The sequence below is a fragment of the Haliaeetus albicilla genome, chromosome 12, assembly GCF_947461875.1.
Source record: "Haliaeetus albicilla chromosome 12, bHalAlb1.1, whole genome shotgun sequence".
NCBI classification, from domain to species: Eukaryota; Metazoa; Chordata; class Aves; order Accipitriformes; family Accipitridae; genus Haliaeetus; species Haliaeetus albicilla.
Window position 1 is genome coordinate 4,445,649 of NC_091494.1, and position 19,019 is coordinate 4,464,667.

The window sequence follows — 19,019 nt, forward strand, 5'->3', positions numbered from 1 at the left end:
AAGATTTCAAATGGCAAGTTACATTCAGAGAGGGCGTGAGACACTGGAGAAGGGTTAAATTTCCACAGAGTCACAAATCTGAAAGCATGTCCCAGAGAAGTAGCATTGCTGAGGGCTTTCCTCATCCATCCCTGGGATCTGCAGGACCGAGCAGGGTGGGAGGAGCGTCTGGGAGCAGCAAGAGCAGGGCCCAGTCTCTGAAGGTCTTGCAAAGAGGTGGAGGGACCCCCCACTCCAGGGGCTGGAGCACGGGGAAAGGGACAGCCCTTTCCCATGCAGATGCTGTGCCGCTGCAGGAGGAGGGATGTCCCTTCTGGGGCTGAGACAGCCTTTCTCCAAGCAGTGGAGGGTCTTCCTGGGGCTCTGCTAGTCTCACCCAGCACTCGGGGAGAAAGGGTTCTGGTCCGGTGGGCTGTGTGGGCCAGTGCCCACAAGGCAGCTTCCTTGCTCGGGGCATTTTGTCCTTGGTTTCCTTCCTGGCAGCACTGCCTCCTGGGGCTGCCATTGTCCCCAGACTGTTTGCTTCCCCAAGGTCACGGCAAATGTTCCGTCCACTGTAGCATCCGATGCTGCTCCTCCCTGCGGGACACTGCGAGGAGGACGCTTTGTGCCCCCCTTACAGGCTTCAATGGGCAGCCAGAGATCTCCCAGAGCTCCCCAGCCCCTGGGAGCTGCAGCTCAGGCCAGGCTGGCTCACGCAGGAGGCCAAGCCACTCCTGTGTCCTGCACTCCCAAGGACTTTCTGGCCCAGGGCAGGCCTTGGCAAGCCAGAGAGCCACCTTCATATAGCAGAAGCCCCCTCACCGTCTATTCTCCAGGATGAACAATCCCAGCTCCTTCAGCATCTCCCTCAATCCTGACATGATCCGGCATGCTCTGATACCACCCTGTGCATGTCCCCTCTTCCTCTTCCTCTTCCTGTGTGCACAGGAGGACCTCTTCTGTGGCTCATACTTCCTGACTGCGGTCCTTCTGAAAAATGCCACCAGTGCTCGTGCAGCCTGGGGTGGGATTGTGTGAGGATGCCTCTGTCCTGTCAGCAGTGTTGGAGAGAGCCTGCCACGCCCCTGTTGGCCTCTTACTGGTGGGCCTTTACTCCCACCTGTCCCTCTTCCCACTGGTGCTGTCCGTGTTTGCTGGTGAGGAACTGCCAGCTCAGGGAAACTTTCTGGGTTGAAATCCTGCTGGTCAATGCCACATCCTGGATTGCCACCAACAGAGTGTGCCACTGGGCCTGAAAGAGGGAAGGATGCATCGCAGGGGCTCTCCAGCTTTGGGAGCAGAGGGCAGAGGAGCTCCCTGATGACTAAGGAGAGGGAAAAGTTGCCCCATCTCCAAAACAGGGGAAGAAGGACTATCTGGGGAACCAAGGAAAGGTGATGATAAACTGGAGCAAGTTCCGCGGAGGATCCCTAGGATAGTCAGAGGCAGGGGGCTCTGGCCTTGTGAGGAGAGGCTGAGGACCCAAGGCTTGCTCAGCTGGGAGAAGAAAATGCTTAGCGGGCATCTAATAGGAGCCTCCTGGTGCCTTCCAGGAGGCTACTGCGATGGCTGGAGGATGAGTGCCATGGTCAGAAGTTGAGCAGGCAGGTTGTGACTGGCTACACAAACACAAATGATCACCCGGAGGGTGCCTAAGCATGGGAACAGGGGTCCAGAGAGGCTGTGAAATGTCTGTCCTCAAGGTATTTTATGACCCGAAAGGACAAGGAACTGATCAGCTGGTGGGAGCCTGCCTGAAGCAGGAGGATGCACTCTCTGACTCCCTGAAATGCCCTCCAACCAGAAGGGTTGTTGGAGGGGAAAGTGGAAGCAGGGAGAGAGGATTTTGTGGGTGAATGTTTGAAGAATGCCAAAAGGTCCACATTCTAGGCGAGAGGCATGCAGAGCGCACGTTTTGTAGGGGAGAGTGGAAAAAGGAACAGCATAGAGACAGCTCTCTGGCAGCATTTCTCTGTTCAGCCACCAGCAGTGGTGGCGGTTGGGATATGCAGCAAGACCTAACCCACAGAATGCCTAGAGGAGCAAGGCCATCCCCTTGGGGGGGAAGGAAAGCAAGACAAAGACATGCCTGTCAGGAGTGGGACTCGAACCCACGTCTCCCAGGGAGACTGCAACCTGAATGCAGCGCCTTAGACCACTCGGCCATCCTGACCACCATTTCAGTGAGCATTGACTCTGCCACTCTACCCCCTCGCAGCTGCCAGAGCCAGCCCACCTCAGCCAGCCTCCTCCTGGCACTGCTGCAGGGGGAGCTGTATCCTGGGAGCACCCTTGCCTTGCTCCCACCAAGGGCTGTGGACTGGCGACCGCAGCTCCTACACGCGCTTTGTACCACATGGAACTGGAGTACCCAGCACAGGGGCAGCACACTTCCGACACATCTCCCAAAGCCCAAGGCACTCCTTCAGGGGAGCAACCAAAGGAACCGTCAGTGAATTACGGCTCTACGCACGCCAATGTCCTGTGAAGGGCTCCAGGCACACGTCTACCTTCCCCGTGACTTCCTCCATTCCCTCCAGAGCCTCAGGGGATGGCAAGCCAAGCACTTGGCCTGCAGCGCTGCCTCATGGACGGTTCCTGGGGCAACAAGGGTGCTTCCTTCTTCCCTCCTCGGAGCTGGGAAGGCTGGGCAAGGAGGGCTGTGCCACACCAACCTCGGGGTCAGTGCTGTGCCGATCTCGAGGAGCCAGTCTGTGGGAAAGGGGCTGGAGAGTCATGGTGAAAGCACAGAGGATGCGCCAAGTGCAGAGCAACGACTGAGCTCCCCCATTCCTGTGGGGAAGAGGCTCACTTACTGCCCATGGTGCAGAGGAGGAAGGAGGGCACAGATCTCTCTGGGACTTGTTGCTTCATGGAAGGAGGTAGACTGTAAGGCATCTCAGGCGGTCACTAGTCCAAATGCCTGCCTAAAGCAGGGCTAGCCCCAAAGCTAGAGCAGGTGACTCAGTGCCTGAGCCCCACTGAAACTTGAGTGTGACACCCAGGCATGGAGAATCCCAAGGTTCTCCGGGCACCTGCTGCAGTGCTTCAACACTGCCTGAGAATCTCAGAATGGTACAAAGCAGCCCCTGCAGCCCGCTGTTGCTAAATGGGGAAGGCACTGTGGAGCCAGGCAGAAGAAAAGTTGGTCTGCGTTGGCCAGGAGTCGAACCCGGGTCAACTGCTTGGAAGGCAGCTATGCTCACCACTATACCACCAACGCTCCTGCATGCACTGCTGCCTCCCGCTCCTCCAGCCCAGAGCCTGGCCTCCCTCCTGCTCCTCTACGTCCCACTCTTGCCTGCCTCCTGCTCTGCCAGGTCACCAACTGCCCTCTTGCCTGCTCCTCTGCTTCACAGGCTATCCCGCCTCCTCCTTCCAGCCCCCTGCACACATACACACGACCTCAACCTGCTGGCACCTGGGTGTGCTTCTCTGCCTGTGAGCTGTTGGCTACGGAAACTCCAGCTGCTGGCTGCTGGTAATGGTCACGCTCCCCATCTGCGTTCGCATGTGGGCCAGCTGCGCACGTGCTATGCAGGTGCATGTGCGTTTGCGGGTACGTACCTGTGGTGGTTTAAGCACAGACAAACGCCCACCCAGCTGCTCACTACTTTCCCCACCCGCAGGGCGATGCAGAGCACTGAAAACACAATGAGAAATCTCATGGCTCAAGATAAACACACGGACATGGCTTAGCAAAACTCTTGTGGGAAAATCAGGCTTGACTTGGGCAAAATCAATTCTTGGACACTTAAAGCAGATGCAAGTAGCGAGAAACAAAAAGACAAACATAAAACACCGCCTTTCCTCTCCCCTGTGCCGGGACAACTTCAGTGCTTCACACCAGACTCCTTTACCTGTCCAAGCAGGATGTGTCTCTGCTCTTACCCACTCTTTTTTTTCCTCCCACCTCTCTCCGCCCGGCGTTTTCTGCCCTTTCTGGAATATGTTTTCACAGAGGGGCCACCAATGTTGACGACGGCTCAGCTGTCTTGTGCGGTGGGTCCACTGCGGAGCTGGAACTGGCTGTGTCTGACACAGGGCAGCCCGTTATCTCTTCCCACAGAGGCCATTCTGCAGCACCCCCTGACTCCTCCACTACCAAAACCTTGCCATGTGTAGCCAATACAGTGCCCATGGGGAATACCAGAGGGCATAACGCTGAGGTAGCGTGGTCGGAGGCTGCCCCAACCGGAGTCACAATCACGCTGTCCTGGGCTAATGTGTGGTTGCATGATGTAGCCTTTGGTTGAATTAAAAAGGCACAGCAACCAGCCTGGGTTTCTTCCTAGGCACTGGATATGTCCGTAGCTTGTAGACATGTGTAGTAGTAGCTCAGCAATCAGTAAGCAATTTGTGTTGCAGGACTCCGCGCATTACCTGTTCCTGGGCTAAAATCTGCCTTGTGCTGCCACTGGTTTTGGTGATGGATGATTGCTTTGGTGAATGCCCATGCCGGCACTGATGAATGATGAAGTACACGTGACCGGGACGTACCTTCCCCTGCATACACGGGGGGCACCATTTTCTTTCAGCTGCCATTTTCTTAACAAGCACCATAACCACCATGTTTTCCTACTGCTCTGTGATTGGCTGACAGCCATTTCTGGACCCCGTTGTACCCACCTGCTCTCAGGCAGACCTGTGATTGGCTGCCAGGACCAGCCAACCCTACCTGTGTACCCAGAAGCACATCGGGCAAGGAAGCCCCCACTCACTAAACAAAGGGAAGAGGCAACTTCTGACAGCGTCATTCCCCGTGGGCTCTCCTACTGCTTTGTGATTGCCGGACGGCCATTTTTGACACTGTCATGCCCGCATGTTCTCAGATCTCCCTCTCAGGGACTGTTCACTTCCTTTGGACCAAGAAGTGTTTGGATATAAAAAGATATACCGTGCAGCGGTATCCACTCTGGAATGAAGACGAGCACTTAGCACAAGCGCTATTCCTTTGGATGGCCCATTGCCTGCAGAGCCAGAGGCCACCTCACAGTCAACATGGAAACGATCTTCTGGCTTCTGGCCAGTCAGGTACTCAGGTAGCAGGGAGCTCACCTGCAGATACCTGTGCTATCTTCCTGCTGCCAGCACGCGAAGCACTTCCAGGAAGAAAGACCCATAGAAGAGGCCACTCTCCATTATCTTTGAAAGGTCGTGACAACTGGGAGAGGTTCCTGAGTCCTGGAAGAAAGTCATTGTCACTCCTATCTTCCCAAAAGGCACAAAGGAGAATGGGGGCAACAGCAGGCTGGTTCGCCTCTCCTCGATCCCTGGGAAGCGGAAGGAGCAACTCATCCTGGAAACCCTTTGCACCCCATGAAGAGCAAGAATGCGATTGGTCTTGTTTTCATTGCGTTCTACTCCTAGCTCATTTCTGTCAGACTGTGCTTTTCTGGTTTTCGGGGGGGGTCGGGAGGTGTTTGTGTGTGTGTGTGTGTGTGTGAGAGGGGTATTTGCTAGGAGATCTCAAGCTGCACTAGCCAGTGAGGAGAGTGGATTGGCATCAGGGACTGCCCAGGGTTGGAGCAGGACACTGGACAAACCAGGCCTGGGCTCCAGGCATGGATTCTGCACAGACCTGTGGTACAGTCTAGGGTTCAGAGCACCTGCTGATGTGCACGTGGGAGTGAGGGGGTGGGTGTCCAGCACTGAATTCCAGTCCTGAGCAGCCAGAAGAGAGGGAAAGACTCGGGCTATGTGTGTGCTTTGTCTTGTAGTGAGCAATAAAAGACAAAGAAAACACCGCCATGCCTCCCAATTTTTCCAGGCTCAGCTGCACTCCTTCACTGCAGACTACTCCAGCATGGGTTCTCCCCATGCTGCGCTTCTGAACAGGAAAATCTCTTTCAGCGTGGGCTCTTCCACAGGCTTCAGGCCCGTCAGGGGAAGTCTTCACTGGCGTGCCTTCTCCGCAGGTTGCAGTTCCTTCAGGAGTATCCACCTGCTCCAGCCAGCATGGGTGCCCTGGGTGCCACAAGCTTTGCAGATGGCTCAGTGTTGTGGAGGCCCCTGGAACCAGCTGTGTGTGTGGTGCAGGGCAGCCCCTTAGCTCTTCCCCACAGAGGCCACCCTGCAGCAGCCCCTCTCCCCACCACTGCCAACACCTAGCCACGTATGGCCAATACAGTGCCCACTGGGAATACCTACTCAGCCCTGCTCCTGGCTGGAGCTGCGAGTGAGCACGGCAGCAAACAGACTAGGATGGAGAAACCCCCCAGATGGTCAAGCTGATTGCATTGGTGTTTGCCAAAGTAGCAGCAGCCTTGTCCTCCTCCTCCCCACCTGCAGATTCCTGGAGGTCCCTGCTTGCAGCTGGGAAGTTGGGATTGAGCTGCTGGATGGGAAGGGAGAAATGCCTGTGTCCCCAGGCCACCCACTTCCTTGTGGGGGGAGCTCTGCCTGCTGCTCCACAGCCACCCGTCTGCCTTGGCGAGGGGCACTATGGGAGTGCTGGCTCCTAAGAAGGCAAAGGAGAAAGAAGGTGGCAGTGGCAGAGAGAAGGGGCTGAGGGAACAGGAGGGCCGTGGCCATGGGTGCCCAGAGAGCTAGAGCAGTGCAGGTCAAAAGTTGCTGGGAGAGGCAGCAGCTGTCAGGAGGAGGGAAAAAAAGGGCCAGTTAGCAGAGGATGGTTTCGATCCATCGACCTCTGGGTTATGGGCCCAGCACGCTTCCGCTGCGCCACTCTGCTCCCCCCAGCACCTCTGCCGGCACCTCCCACGGCCCTGCCTGATGCTCCCTGGCGCTGCCAGCCCTCATGCCTCTTTCCCTTCCTCTGTCCTGTGCCCTCACGCGGGCCAGAAAATGGGCTCTCTGGAAAGTTCACCTCCTTTGGGCCTGGGGGGGCAGCTCAAGGGCCTTGCCTTGCCCTTCTCCCCACATCTCCTGCCCATAACCCTGCATGGGGACTTTCTTCTTGGTCACCCAAGCTGGCTCTGCAGGCACTGGAAGAAACCCCGGAGCGAGGGGGCAGCCTTGTTGCTTTGCAGGGCAGACGGGAGCTGCTCTCCAGCGAGCTCAGGAGGGCTGCCACCCTGCCCAGAAAGCCAACGCCCAGGGGGCTGTGGGATTGTGCCCGGTGTCAACATCCGTTCTTTGCCAGCCGAGGAGGGAGACAAGGACGCTTAGCATTACCAAGCGTAGAATTACCAAGGGAATTAATCCTCCTAATTTGGCTGTGCATGTAGTGGTGGCCCAGCCTAATGCATGGAGGACCCCGAGATAGAGGAAAGCAGGGTTGGTATATGTTTACAATACAGTTGTGTCGACCAATCAAATTACTCATGTTAAGGGGTGGGCTAATCAGTTACTATTGCTCCCCAGATCAGTATGTGCTTCTCCCGGGCAGGTGGCGTGGACAGATGCTCGGTGGGGTGTTAATCTTCATTGTTCTAAACCAACGTCCTGTGCAGGTGGAGGGGCTTTATACTCGATTTACGTTGATTGCTGTTCTGGCCGTGGCTGTATACCCGGGTCTTTTTTGAAAGACCAGTCTTCCATTGGTTTATCATCTGCAACCAGTTTAGGTTGGGTCGTCAGGTGACGTTGACGCTGAGGTAAAAGCCCTTAGTCCTAGGCAGTGTTCGTTCTTCTAAGCAAGTTGTCTAGCAGTTGGCGCCTTGCCTTTCACACCAGCGGTGAGGGCCTTGCCCTGCCAGTGCTGTGCTGTGCTGTGCTCCCCCATTCTGTAGCTCATAGTTGGCGCTGGCCCCTTCTCTTCCCCCCACCCCCACCCCTTGCCTGCTGCTCCACACCAGTCTGCCTTTGTGAGACCTAAAGTGAGGGGCACTTTGTGAGTGCTGGCAAGATCTCAGATCCAGGAGGTGCCTCCCCTTCATCTTTAGCAATGAGGGCCATGCTGTGCAGGCTGTCTTTGGAGGTGAGCTGCTGTAGGTTCAGGCCTAGGGAGGACAGACAGCTGGTAGGGTTGTTCTGCATGAGGTCTGAGGTGAGATCAGGCTCTTAAGTTCTGCTCAGGAGCCAACAACGTTGGACCACTTGTCATGGCTGGTACTCGGCACTGGTCCATTCTCTTCCCCAACATGCCTCCCTTGTCAACGGGAGCAGGATTTCCCTTTCATCCAGGAATTTCGGGGGGGGGTGGGGTGGGGGAGCGAGGACAAGTGCTGTAGGCAAGGGGCTTTCACTGTCTCCCTGGGCACCAGGCACAGTGTGGAGCTGAGTCCCACTGCTGGCTGCAGCGTGGTCAATTGCAGGGAGCCCAAAAGGGGACTGCGCCCCGTAGTTGGCAGGATTCGAACCTGCGCGGGGAAACCCCAATGGATTTCTAGTCCATCGCCTTCACCACTCGGCCACAACTACCTGCTCCAAGCCTCTCTGCCCTGCTGATCACGTGCCCTGTGCAATGACACCCGGCTCCCTGGGAGTTTCAGGGCTAGGCTCCACTCGAAGATTTGCGGTTGGGACCTGCACTGAGCATGACGGGCACCTGCTGCCAGCCTTGCAGAGGCCTTGAGAGGCTTAACCCCAGGGGCTACAGCTGAAGCTCCCAGCGCCTTGTCCTCAGCCGGGCATCTGGGATATCCTGCCACGGGAGGGGGGGATGGTTTCACCCCCCAGCTGGTGTCTCTGCTGCTTCCAGGGAAGAAGAGAAGGCAGCTGTGTGGAGACAACCAGCGTGAGGTGAGATATTAGACCCCACTTTGCTTCTCAGATTTATCTGAGGGGGCCTCCAAGCCTGCTGTGAGCACTACGGTGGGGACACTGCTGCAGGGCAGATGGTGATCTCCCGGCAGCACTTCCAGCCTCTTGGGGACTTAGGGCGGTATCAGCCCTTGAACAAAGACCATGACCGCCGTGCAGGTTGTTGGTGTGTAGGGGCAATGGTTTGCGAGAGTGGGAGAGATCCATGGAAAGGGCGAGGTAGAGACTGGCTGAGCAAAAGGGTGGAGGGGCAAAGGGAGAATAAATGGGGGTGTGGGTGACTTAGAGGGAGACTGGGGAGAGCTTGATTTGGTGGAATAGGTACGTGCAGAGCTTTTTTCCACCACTGCAAGCATTGTCCAGTTCCTGAGCATGGACCAAAATATCAAACGATCCACAAAAGCGGTAATTTACACCACCAGATGAAAGTGGCTCCCCTTCTGTCTTGGCTCTGGAGCAGGAAAATGGCATTAAGGAGGCAGTGTGGCGGGGGTGTACCTGGCAGTGTCTGACTGCATGCAGAGTGTATTAGGTCTGGCTGAGATGGAGTTAATACTCCCCATAGCAGCCCTCATAGCGCTGTGCTCTGCATTCAGTAGCTAGAAAGGTGTTGGTAACCCACCAGTGTTTTGGCTACTGCTGAGCAGTGCTGGCACAGCATCAAGGCTGTCTCTCCAACATTCTTGCCCCCCCCTCAATGGCAGGCTGGGACAAGGCAAGATCTTGGGAGGGGACATAACCAGGACAGCTGACCTAAACTAACCAAACAGATATTCCATACCATATGATGTCAGCTGAGATATAAAAGCTAAGTAAAGGGAGACGGAAGGGGGGCATTTTTGTCTTCCGGAGCAACCACTATGCGTCCTGAAGCCCTGCTTCCCAGGAAGTGGCTAGACATCGCCTGCCGATGGGAAGTAGAGAATAACATCATTTGTTTTTCTTTGCTTTCACGCGCAACCTTTGCTTTCACTTTATTAAACTGTCCTTATCTTGACCCACGAGCCTTTTGTTCTATTTTCTCCCCCCTGTCCAGCTGAGAAGGGGGAGTGATAGAGTGGCTTTGGTGGGCACCTGGCATGCAGCCAGGGTCAACCCACCACACAGAGCAAGGGTGGGAGGTGGTTGCAGTCGAGAGGCTGAGCATGAGGAGTGGCTTGAGGAAGTGTGTGTGCAGGGGGCTGGAGGGAGGAGGCCAGCCAGTCTGTGGAGTGGAGGAGCAGGAGGCTGGCCAGGCTCTGATCTGGAGGAGCAGGAGGCAGCACTGCCCACAGGTGCATTGCTGGAATATTAGTGAGCACAGCTGCTTTCCAAGCCGTTGACCCAGCTTTGATTCCTGGCCAAGGCAGACAGATGTCTCTTCAGGCTGGCTCCAGGGTGGGTGCCTTACATCTTCTGCAGGCAGGCTCTTGTGCTCAGAAAATGCCCAGCTTTCCCCTGGGGTTTCAAGCCAGTCCCCTTGCCTCCTTGCAGCCTTGAGACCAACTGAGGCCAGTGCTTTCTGCCTGTTGGGAGGGCTCCGGGCTGGGCTCCTCACTGCAGTGGTGGTACAGGAGCCAGGAGGGAGGCTTTTTTTGGCCTGGCACAGAACTGCACCTGCTGCTGCTGCTGGTGGTTGCACCTGGCAAGAAAAGCATGCTGCCATGGCAGGGTACAGATGAAGATCAATAATGCCTAGGTGGTGGTCAAGGGACATGTGATAAATTTACGTGTTTGTTGATCAAACCTGTTCTGTAAGCCTTGCACAATGTGTTCGTTTTTGCAAGGCAGTTTTAGCCTTTGCAAGCAGGTTCGGTTGGAAACTTTGTAACGGCAATGTCTTGCTAAGTGAACAAGATGTATTAGCTTTCAATGCCTCATGAGGAGGTATTTTACAGTACGCATGCTCCAGATGACAAGAAACACAGAAGAAGACTACAGCCTTCATCCCAGGACTCCCCCAGCAACAAAGCGTGCAATCGCAGAAGATACTAAACAAGCCCACGTGGGCCCAGACTCTGGACTCTAACCTGGCAACAAAAAAACTATAAAAAGGGGACGCTGAAGGGGGGGGGGGGGGGGCGCACCGTTGGTAGAGCGGAGACTCCCCGGCCGCCCAGCGCTGTTTTGCCTGTTTGCCGCTTGCTTCAATAAACTTTGATTGGATTACCCATGGGCTGGTGTACAATTTTTCGTCGCCGCTTATAACAAATTTGGTGCCGTGACTCAGATAAGGTTAACTTGGTTCAGAATCTAAACTCTGGGGAGGCGCCCCATCCTTGTATGGCCCCGGAGTGGACGATATCCTTTCCAAGACCCTTACCTCCGAACCCTAAATTTGGCAAGCAGGCAAAAGAACACTGCAGTACCCCGTAATTTTCGTGCACGAAGATCCAGACGAAGACTCCAGGTTAAGTGAGTATTGAAAGCGTTCCCGTTCGGTCGGGGTGGGTTTCCCGAAGTGCGCATGAACGAGACGCTCCCGGAAGGAGCGAAGTGAGTGCGGACCCTCTTGTAGTGCAGTTCTCATTGCCCGCAAGGGCGTGAGCCACGAATGAGGGGTGCGTGTGTGTGTGTGTGTGAGAAGGCACTTTGGAAGATGGGGCAGAAGAAAAGCAAGCCTTCTGACTCCATGAGGGGCCCCAAGGTGAGGTTACCCGACATACCGCCAGACAGCCCTCTAGGATTAATGATTGCCCATTGGGATGACTGGCCACCCAGACAAGGCAAAAGCAGAGAAAAAATGATATATTATTGCATGCAGGTGTGGGGTGGTAAACAAATCAGAAGAGATCGGGTATTTTGGCCTGTTTTTGGGACATTTGAGGATTGGATATGTCAGGCCCTAAACATATATGTAAATTCTAAGGAACCCTTTAGTTTAGAAGAGAGTGAATATGCTAGTTTATGGATAAGATTAGATACCCGAATCCATGTGTTCGCTCTAAGTGAAAAGAATCATAGGAAAAAACCTAAAAACCTCGAAGAGCTTCCCACACCTCCTCCCCCTTATGTTCCCCCTGAACTCGCGCCTGGCCCAACCCCCCCCTTCCTCCTTTCCCCCGACAGTCCCAGACCCAGACTTAGGCTCTCCTAGTTCCCCTGAAGAGATTCGGAGGATGACAAGGAGTCAGACTAGGAGGAAAGAGCAGTCAGAGGAAAGACTATACCCCTTAAGAGAAATAGCTATGGGGGGCCCACAACCTGGCATGGGATTTGTGCCGGTACCCTTGAATTCCGGAGATATAAGGGAATTCAAGAAGGAGATGGGGAACCTTTTAGAAGACCCCTTGGGAGTATCCGAAAGGTTAGACCAGGTTTTGGGTCCTAATGTATATACCTGGGAAGAGTTGCAGGCAGTTTTAGGTATACTATTCACAGTAGAGGAAAGGGAAATGATTCGAAGAGCAGGAATGAGAGTTTGGGATCAGCAACACCAACACGGTCCAGGCGCAGATATTAAATGGCCACTACAGCGGCCAAACTGGGATAACCAGAATGCGGAACATAGAACCCATATGGCAGCTCTGCGTACTATAATTGTTCAAGGCATTCATTAAGGAATCTGTTCCCCGAGGACAGAATATTAACAAAGCATTTAGTGAACACCAGAAGAGAGATGAGACCCCCCACTGAATGGTTAGAGAGATTGAGAAAGAATCTGCAGCTCTATTCCGGGCTGGATCCTGCCACTCCGGTGGGGCAAGCCCTGTTAAAAACTCAGCTTGTGGCGAAATCATGGGTAGACATTAGAAAGAAACTGGAAAAGTTGGAAGATTGGCAGGAGCGAGGATTAGATGAGCTGTTGAGGGAAGCTCAGAAAGTGTATGTGAGAAGGGAGGAAGAGATTCAGAAGAAGCAGGCAAGGCTTTTGGTGGCAGCTGTCCGAGAAGGACAGAGAGGAATAGCATCCTGTATGGGGGGATGTAGTGCCCAAGGGCCAAAAGAAAGTCCTCAGGGAAGCCAGGGTGACATAAAGAATTCGAGACAGATTGAGTGTTTCACTGTCAAAGGAAAGGACACATGAGGAGGAATTGCAGAAAGCGTATACAGGATGAACGAATGTTTAAAGAAGATTAGGGGGGTCAGGGGCTCTATTTGCTGGGGACCTCTAGGAAAACAGAGCCCTTGATAAAATTAAAATTAGGTCCCCAGCATCAAGAAGTAGAGTTCCTTGTGGACTCTGGGGCAGAAAGATCTACTGTCCAGTTAGTGCCCCGAGGATGCACACTGTCCTCGGAGAAATTACAAGTAATAGGAGCAAAAGGGGAACCGTTTCAGGTACCAATAATAAAAGGAGTGGAAATAGAAACTCCATCTCAAATTGGAATAGGATCCCTTTTGTTAGTACCTGAAGCAGAATACAATTTATTAGGAAGAGATCTAATGATTGAGTTAGGAATTAACTTAGAAATAAAGAACAGAGAAATAGCGGTAAAATTGTGTGTTTTGACAACAGAGGATGAAGCTAAAATCAGTCCTGAAGTATGGTATACCCCGGAGTCAGTAGGACGATTAGACATTGCTCCCTTTGAAGTCACCATTAAGAACGCAGAAGTTCCAATTAGAGTCAAACAATATCCCATGTCACAAGAGGGCAGATATGGACTACAACCAGTGATCGAAAGGTTGTTGCAGCAGGGATTATTAAAAACTTGCATGTCACCACACAATACCCCCATTCTGCCCATAAAGGAATCGGACGGGTCCTACCGTTTAGTACAGGATCTAAGAGAAGTGAATAAGAGGACTATTACTAGATTCCCAGTGGTAGCCAATCCATATACTTTACTAAGTCAACTCTCCCCTGAATTAAAATGGTATAGTGTAATAGACTTAAAGGACGCATTTTGGGCCTGCCCTCTAAAGGAGAAGTGTAGGGCTTCTTTTGCCTTTGAGTGGGAAGATCCTGAGACCCATAGGAAACAACAATTAAGATGGACTGTACTCCCACGAGGGTTTACAGAATCACCAAATTTGTTTGGGCAAGCTCTAGAACAAGTATTAGAAACTTTTGAATCAAACCCAGAAGTGACTTTAGTGCAGTATGTAGATGATCTGTTGTTAGCTGGGGAAGATCAGGAGGCTGTTAGAAATGAGAGCATTAGATTATTGAACTTTTTAGGCCTAAAGGGATTAAAGGTTTCAAAGTCTAAATTGCAGTTTACTGAAGAGGAAGTAAAATACTTAGGACACCGGCTAAGTAAGGGAACTAAGAAATTAGATCCTGAGCGAGTGAATGGTATTTTATCCCTCCAGGCACCAACAAGTAAGAGACAGATAAGGCAATTGTTAGGACTTTTAGGGTACTGTAGACAATGGATCGAAAATTATAGCAGCAAAGTGAAGTTTTTGTATCAGAAATTAGTAGGGGTAGGATTAATAAAATGGACTCAGGAGGACGAACAGAGTCTAGAAAGCCTCAGAGCTGACCTTGTAAATGCTCCGGTGTTAAGTTTAGCCGATATTAGACGACCGTTTTATTTGTTTGTGAATTCAGAGGGAGGAACAGCCTTTGGGGTATTAACCCAAGAATGGGCTGGAAGAAAGAAACCCGTGGGCTATTTTTCCAAATTATTAGATCCGGTTAGTAGGGGATGGCCTACTTGCCTACAAGCTGTAGTAGCCACGGCCCTTTTAGTTGAAGAAGCTGGGAAAGTAACTCTAGGAGGAGAATTGAAAGTGTATACGCCTCATAACGTACGGGGGGTATTACAGCAGAAGGCAGACAAATGGATCACTGACGCCAGGCTGTTGAAATACGAGGGTATCCTAATTCATTCCCCCAAGTTGGAGCTTGAAACAACTAGCCTGCAAAACCCAGCTCAGTTCTTATACGGGGAACCAAGCGAGAACTTAATTCATGATTGCATACAATTAATAGAACACCAAACCAAAATTAGAGAAGATTTGGAAGAAGAGGAACTACCGAATGGGTTGAAATTATTTGTAGACGGGTCATCACGAATGGTAAATGGGAAGCGAAGGTCAGGGTATGCGATAATAGATGGGACCACCCTAGAGGTAAAAGAATCTGGCCCCCTCGATGCGACCGTGGTCAGCCCAAGCTTGTGAATTATGTGCAGTACTAAGAGCTTTGCAGTTACTGGAAAATAAACAAGGGACAGTATTTACAGATTCCAACTATGCATTCGGGGTAGTTCATACATTTGGCAAAATTTGGGAAGAACGAGGGTTAGTGAACTCTCAAGGGAAAGGCCTAGTACATGAGGCCTTGATAAAACAAACTCTAAAGGCTCTAAGAGGACCTAAACAAATTGCAGTAGTACATGTAAAAGGCTATCAGAGGGGTATCAATAAACAAATAAGGGGAAATAATTTGGCTGACGAAGAAGCAAAGAAAGCCGCCTTACTAATCGTAAGGGAAGTGGAACAAACACAGACTCAAATAAAAGCCAATGGTATCGTGAGTTTTACCACTCAAGAAAAGGAGAAACTTAAACAAGCAAGAGTTATTGAAAAGGAAGGGAAATGGTTTCTCCCTGATGGAAGAGAAGTAATTCCAAAGCGGGTGGCATGGAAAATAATGAGAGAATTTCACAGGCAAACTCATTGGGGAATACAGGCATTGGTAGACCAATTCGGAACTAAGTATATGTGTATAGGAATATACGATATAGCCAAGAAAATCGTTGGGGAATGCCTAACGTGCCAAAGGGTAAATAAGCATCAGCTCAGGGAAAGAGTTCCAGGAGGGCGTGAACTGGCTAAAAGACCATTTGAAAGAATACAAAGCAATTTCACCGAACTTCCCAAAGTGGGCAGATACAGATATCTCCTAGTACTGGTGGACCATTTGACCCACTTTGTGGAGGCCTTTCCGGTAGCCCGAGCCACTGCAAAAACCGTAGTCAAGGTACTGCTGGAAAACATCGTACCACGGTATGGAAACATAGCAGTAATTGATTCAGATCGGGGACCCCATTTTACCTCCAAGGTTATCAAGGAGGCCTTGGATCCCTTAGGGACTAAATGGGAATATCATACCCCATGGCATCCACAGAGTTCAGGAAAAGTAGAAAGAATGAATGGCGAAATTAAGAAACATTTGACTAAATTAATCATTGAAACTAAAATGAATTGGATAAAATGCTTGCCATTAGCCCTATTAAATGTAAGGACACAACCCAGAGGAGACACTGGGATCTCTCCTTTTGAAATGTTATATGGGATGCCCTATGACCTAGAAATGCCAATCGAACACCCAAAGGTAGAAGAAAAATTCTTACAGGAGTATATCATTGAACTCATGAAGAGACGGCAAGAACTAATAAAGAAGGGACTGATAGTGCAGAGGCCACCCTTAGATATTGCAATACACAAAATTACGCCTGGAGATAAGGTATTGATCAAAACTTGGAAAGAGTCATCTCTAACTCCCTGTTGGGAGGGACCGTTTCTTGTTTTGCTTACTACAGATACTGCAGTCCGGACTGCCGAAAGAGGGTGGACTCATGCAAGCAGAATCAAAGGACCAATTCAGAGTTCTCACTGGGAGGCGACCAGAGACCCTGACAGCTTGAAAATTAAGTTCCGAAGAAAAGCGGATGAGTGAGACTATCTTTTGTAAAGATCCTAACTGTATATGTTATCCCTTTGTATGTTACAGGTGTAAACTCTGTAGAGAAAAGTGGTGGACCCACTGCTCCTATGGGTATTCCCCTAGTGGTATTTGCCACGAATGTTATAATTACGAACGGGAACTAACTGAGCAAGCATTATGTGTGGGAGTAACAACCGGGAGAATTATAAAAGACTCCCAAAAGTGGTGGGATATCTTTGCCAAAGGCATAAATCCCGAGAAGTGTTGTTTCCATACAAATGAGCCCTGTCCAACAAAGGCCAAAATCGTACATGTAACCTGCAGACGGACCGTGGCCAGAGTGAGGTGTGGAGTCTGGGAGGTGAAAGATAAGAGCTGGGAGAGCTATAAGTCAAGGTCGACTAAATATGACAAAGGAGGTTCCCCTGAAAAATAACGACTGCTGCCGAGAAGATGGTACGCCTCGCTGCTCTAAGCAACAGAGTAGGCAGAGGAGAAGGCAGAGGCGTACTGCTGTGGGGATTGAGGTTGATGAACCACCTCCAGAAACGGCACACGAGGCCCCTTGACTCACAACTCCCAAACCCAATAACCTCAGGGCCACCCCGAAGTTTCTCATCTCCCTCGGGGAATAAAACCAAAAACCAAATTAAATGTCAAAAATTTGGAAATGCTTATAGAAAGAGCAAGACCACACCACTTTTCTCAATCTTATATCTAGGTATGTGGATAATAAGTCTGTTACCGATGCTGGCGAAACCTGCCTGTGGGAACGAGAACCCTCATCAACCCTATAAGTGGACGTTTAGTAGATGGGATGATCAGAAAATTCTTAATACTACCGTTGCCGTTGGGGCACCCAAGTTTATTATTACCAATTGTGAATTATTTGAGACCTTAATAGGAGATCATTATGTATGTCGGCAAAAACCGGAAGAAGGAAATGCAAAAGCCACCTATTGGTGCCCCAGTTCTAACCCAGGAAAAAGTTATTGTAACTATCCAGGGGAATATTATTGTGCTTATTGGGGATGTGAAACTATAACAACGGGAGGTTGGAAGGCCCAAACTCCTGACCAATATCTTACAGTTGACAGGGGACCCACGGGCTGTAAGAAGCCTACTTATGGATTTGAGGGAGGTTTAGCTAATCCTGGTAATTGTAAGTACTTAACGATTCAAGTATTGCAGCCCCAACACGATGCATGGAAGATTGGTAAGACCTGGGGAGTAAGGTTTTGGGAACAGGGAAACGACAGGGGAATACTTATTTTTATGAAGAAGGAAAAAATAAAACGTCCGCAGGCTGTAGGTCCTAATTCCATAGTTAAGGAACCCGAAATAGTACCCCCAACACATGATATAACCATAGGAAGAAGTGATATTATTGAAGGAATCCCAAGAGAAAGAAATCGGCCAAATCCTCTACGGGCAATAATACAAGCTACCTACCAAACTTTAAATCATACCAAATCAAACTTAACAGAGAGTTGTTGGCTTTGCTATGATGTCAATCCACCCTTTTATGAGGCAATTAGAATTAATGACACATATAACTTGAGCTCAGAGACTACACCTTCTCAATGCTCTTGAGGAAACAGGAAGGAGGGAATAACCATGCAACATGTTACTGGAATAGGGGCCTGTATAGGTACAGTACCTAAGGCAAAACAAACACTGTGTAGTTCCATTAATACCAACATCAAAAAACTGTCAAAAAGTGGATTATTCCCCAGGAAGGAGCTCGATGGATATGTTCAAAAACGGGACTTACTCCGTGTGTATCTCTAAGTGTGTTTGATGCCTCTCAAGAATATTGTATACAAGTCACTATTATCCCGAGGATATTGTATCACCAAGAAAGTGTAATTTATGATTATTGGGATATTGAAACACGAAAAAGAGTGAAAAGAGAACCCATAACTGCAATTACAATAGCCACACTGTTAGGTATTGGGACAGTAGGAGCAGGGACGGGAATCACCTCGCTCATCCAACAGAAACAAGGATTTAGTTCTTTAAGGGCTGCTGTAGCTGAAGATTTAGAAAAAATAGAAAAATCAATAACAGCATTAGAAAAATCTTTAACCTCACTGTCAGAAGTAGTGCTACAACACTGAAGAGGGATGGATCTCCTATTCCTACAGCAAGGAGGGCTCTGTGCAGCCCTAGGAGAAGAATGTTGCTTTTATGCTGATTACACAGGAGTAGTTAGAGATACCATGACAAAATTACGAGAGGGGTTAGAAAACCGGAAAAGAGAAAGAGAAGCCCAGCAGAACTGGTATGAATCCTGGTTTACCAAATCCCCTTGGTTAACTACTTTGCTGTCAACCATAATAGGACCAATAGCTGTATTAATGTTGATATTAACTTTTGGACCTTGTATATTGAATAGAGTTATTGGATTAGTAAAAAATCGATTAGAAGCTGCACACCTAATGTTATTAAGAAGGCAATGTGAGTACTTAGAGGAAGCCAAGATTGGTGAAAGAGAAACTCCCATTCTTTCTCTAGCTCGAGAAACCGTAATCCAGTTTGACCAACAAAATGATGAAAACAAAAAGGGGGGATTGTGATAAATTTACGTGTTTGTTGATCAAACCGGTTCTGTAAGCCTTGCACAATGTGTTCGTTTTTGCAAGGCCGTGTTAGCCTTTGCAAGCAGGTGTGGTTGGAAACTTTGTAACTGCAATGTCTTGCTAAGTGAACAAGCTGTATTAGCTTTCAATGCCTCATAAGGAGGTATTTTACAGTACGCATGCTCCAGATGACAAGAAACACAGAAGAAGACTACAGCCTTCATCCCAGGACTCCCCCAGCAACAAAG

General features: G+C 50.5%; 1 long non-coding RNA gene and 4 other non-coding genes across 6 annotated transcripts; 1 reads left to right on the top strand and 4 right to left on the bottom strand.

Moving 5' to 3' along the window:
* Window positions 1-2,072: 2,072 nt before the first annotated feature.
* TRNAL-CAG (transfer RNA leucine (anticodon CAG)) lies at window positions 2,073-2,155 on the bottom strand. The gene has a single exon. It is a non-coding gene; the product is annotated as a tRNA-Leu (tRNA).
* Window positions 2,156-3,133: 978 nt separating this feature from the next.
* Window positions 3,134-3,205, bottom strand: TRNAG-UCC (transfer RNA glycine (anticodon UCC)). The gene has a single exon. It is a non-coding gene; the product is annotated as a tRNA-Gly (tRNA).
* A 3,396-nt stretch (window positions 3,206-6,601) lies between these two features.
* TRNAM-CAU (transfer RNA methionine (anticodon CAU)) lies at window positions 6,602-6,673 on the bottom strand. The gene has a single exon. It is a non-coding gene; the product is annotated as a tRNA-Met (tRNA).
* A 1,549-nt stretch (window positions 6,674-8,222) lies between these two features.
* Window positions 8,223-8,304, bottom strand: TRNAS-AGA (transfer RNA serine (anticodon AGA)). The gene has a single exon. It is a non-coding gene; the product is annotated as a tRNA-Ser (tRNA).
* A 2,406-nt stretch (window positions 8,305-10,710) lies between these two features.
* LOC138687967 (uncharacterized) lies at window positions 10,711-16,324 on the top strand. Of its 2 annotated transcripts, none has more exons than XR_011327007.1 (2): window positions 10,711-11,044; window positions 16,037-16,324. It is a non-coding gene; the product is annotated as an uncharacterized lncRNA (long non-coding RNA). The 2 variants fall into 2 exon arrangements; XR_011327006.1 differs by having other exon boundaries at window positions 10,711-11,040.
* Window positions 16,325-19,019: the final 2,695 nt, after the last annotated feature.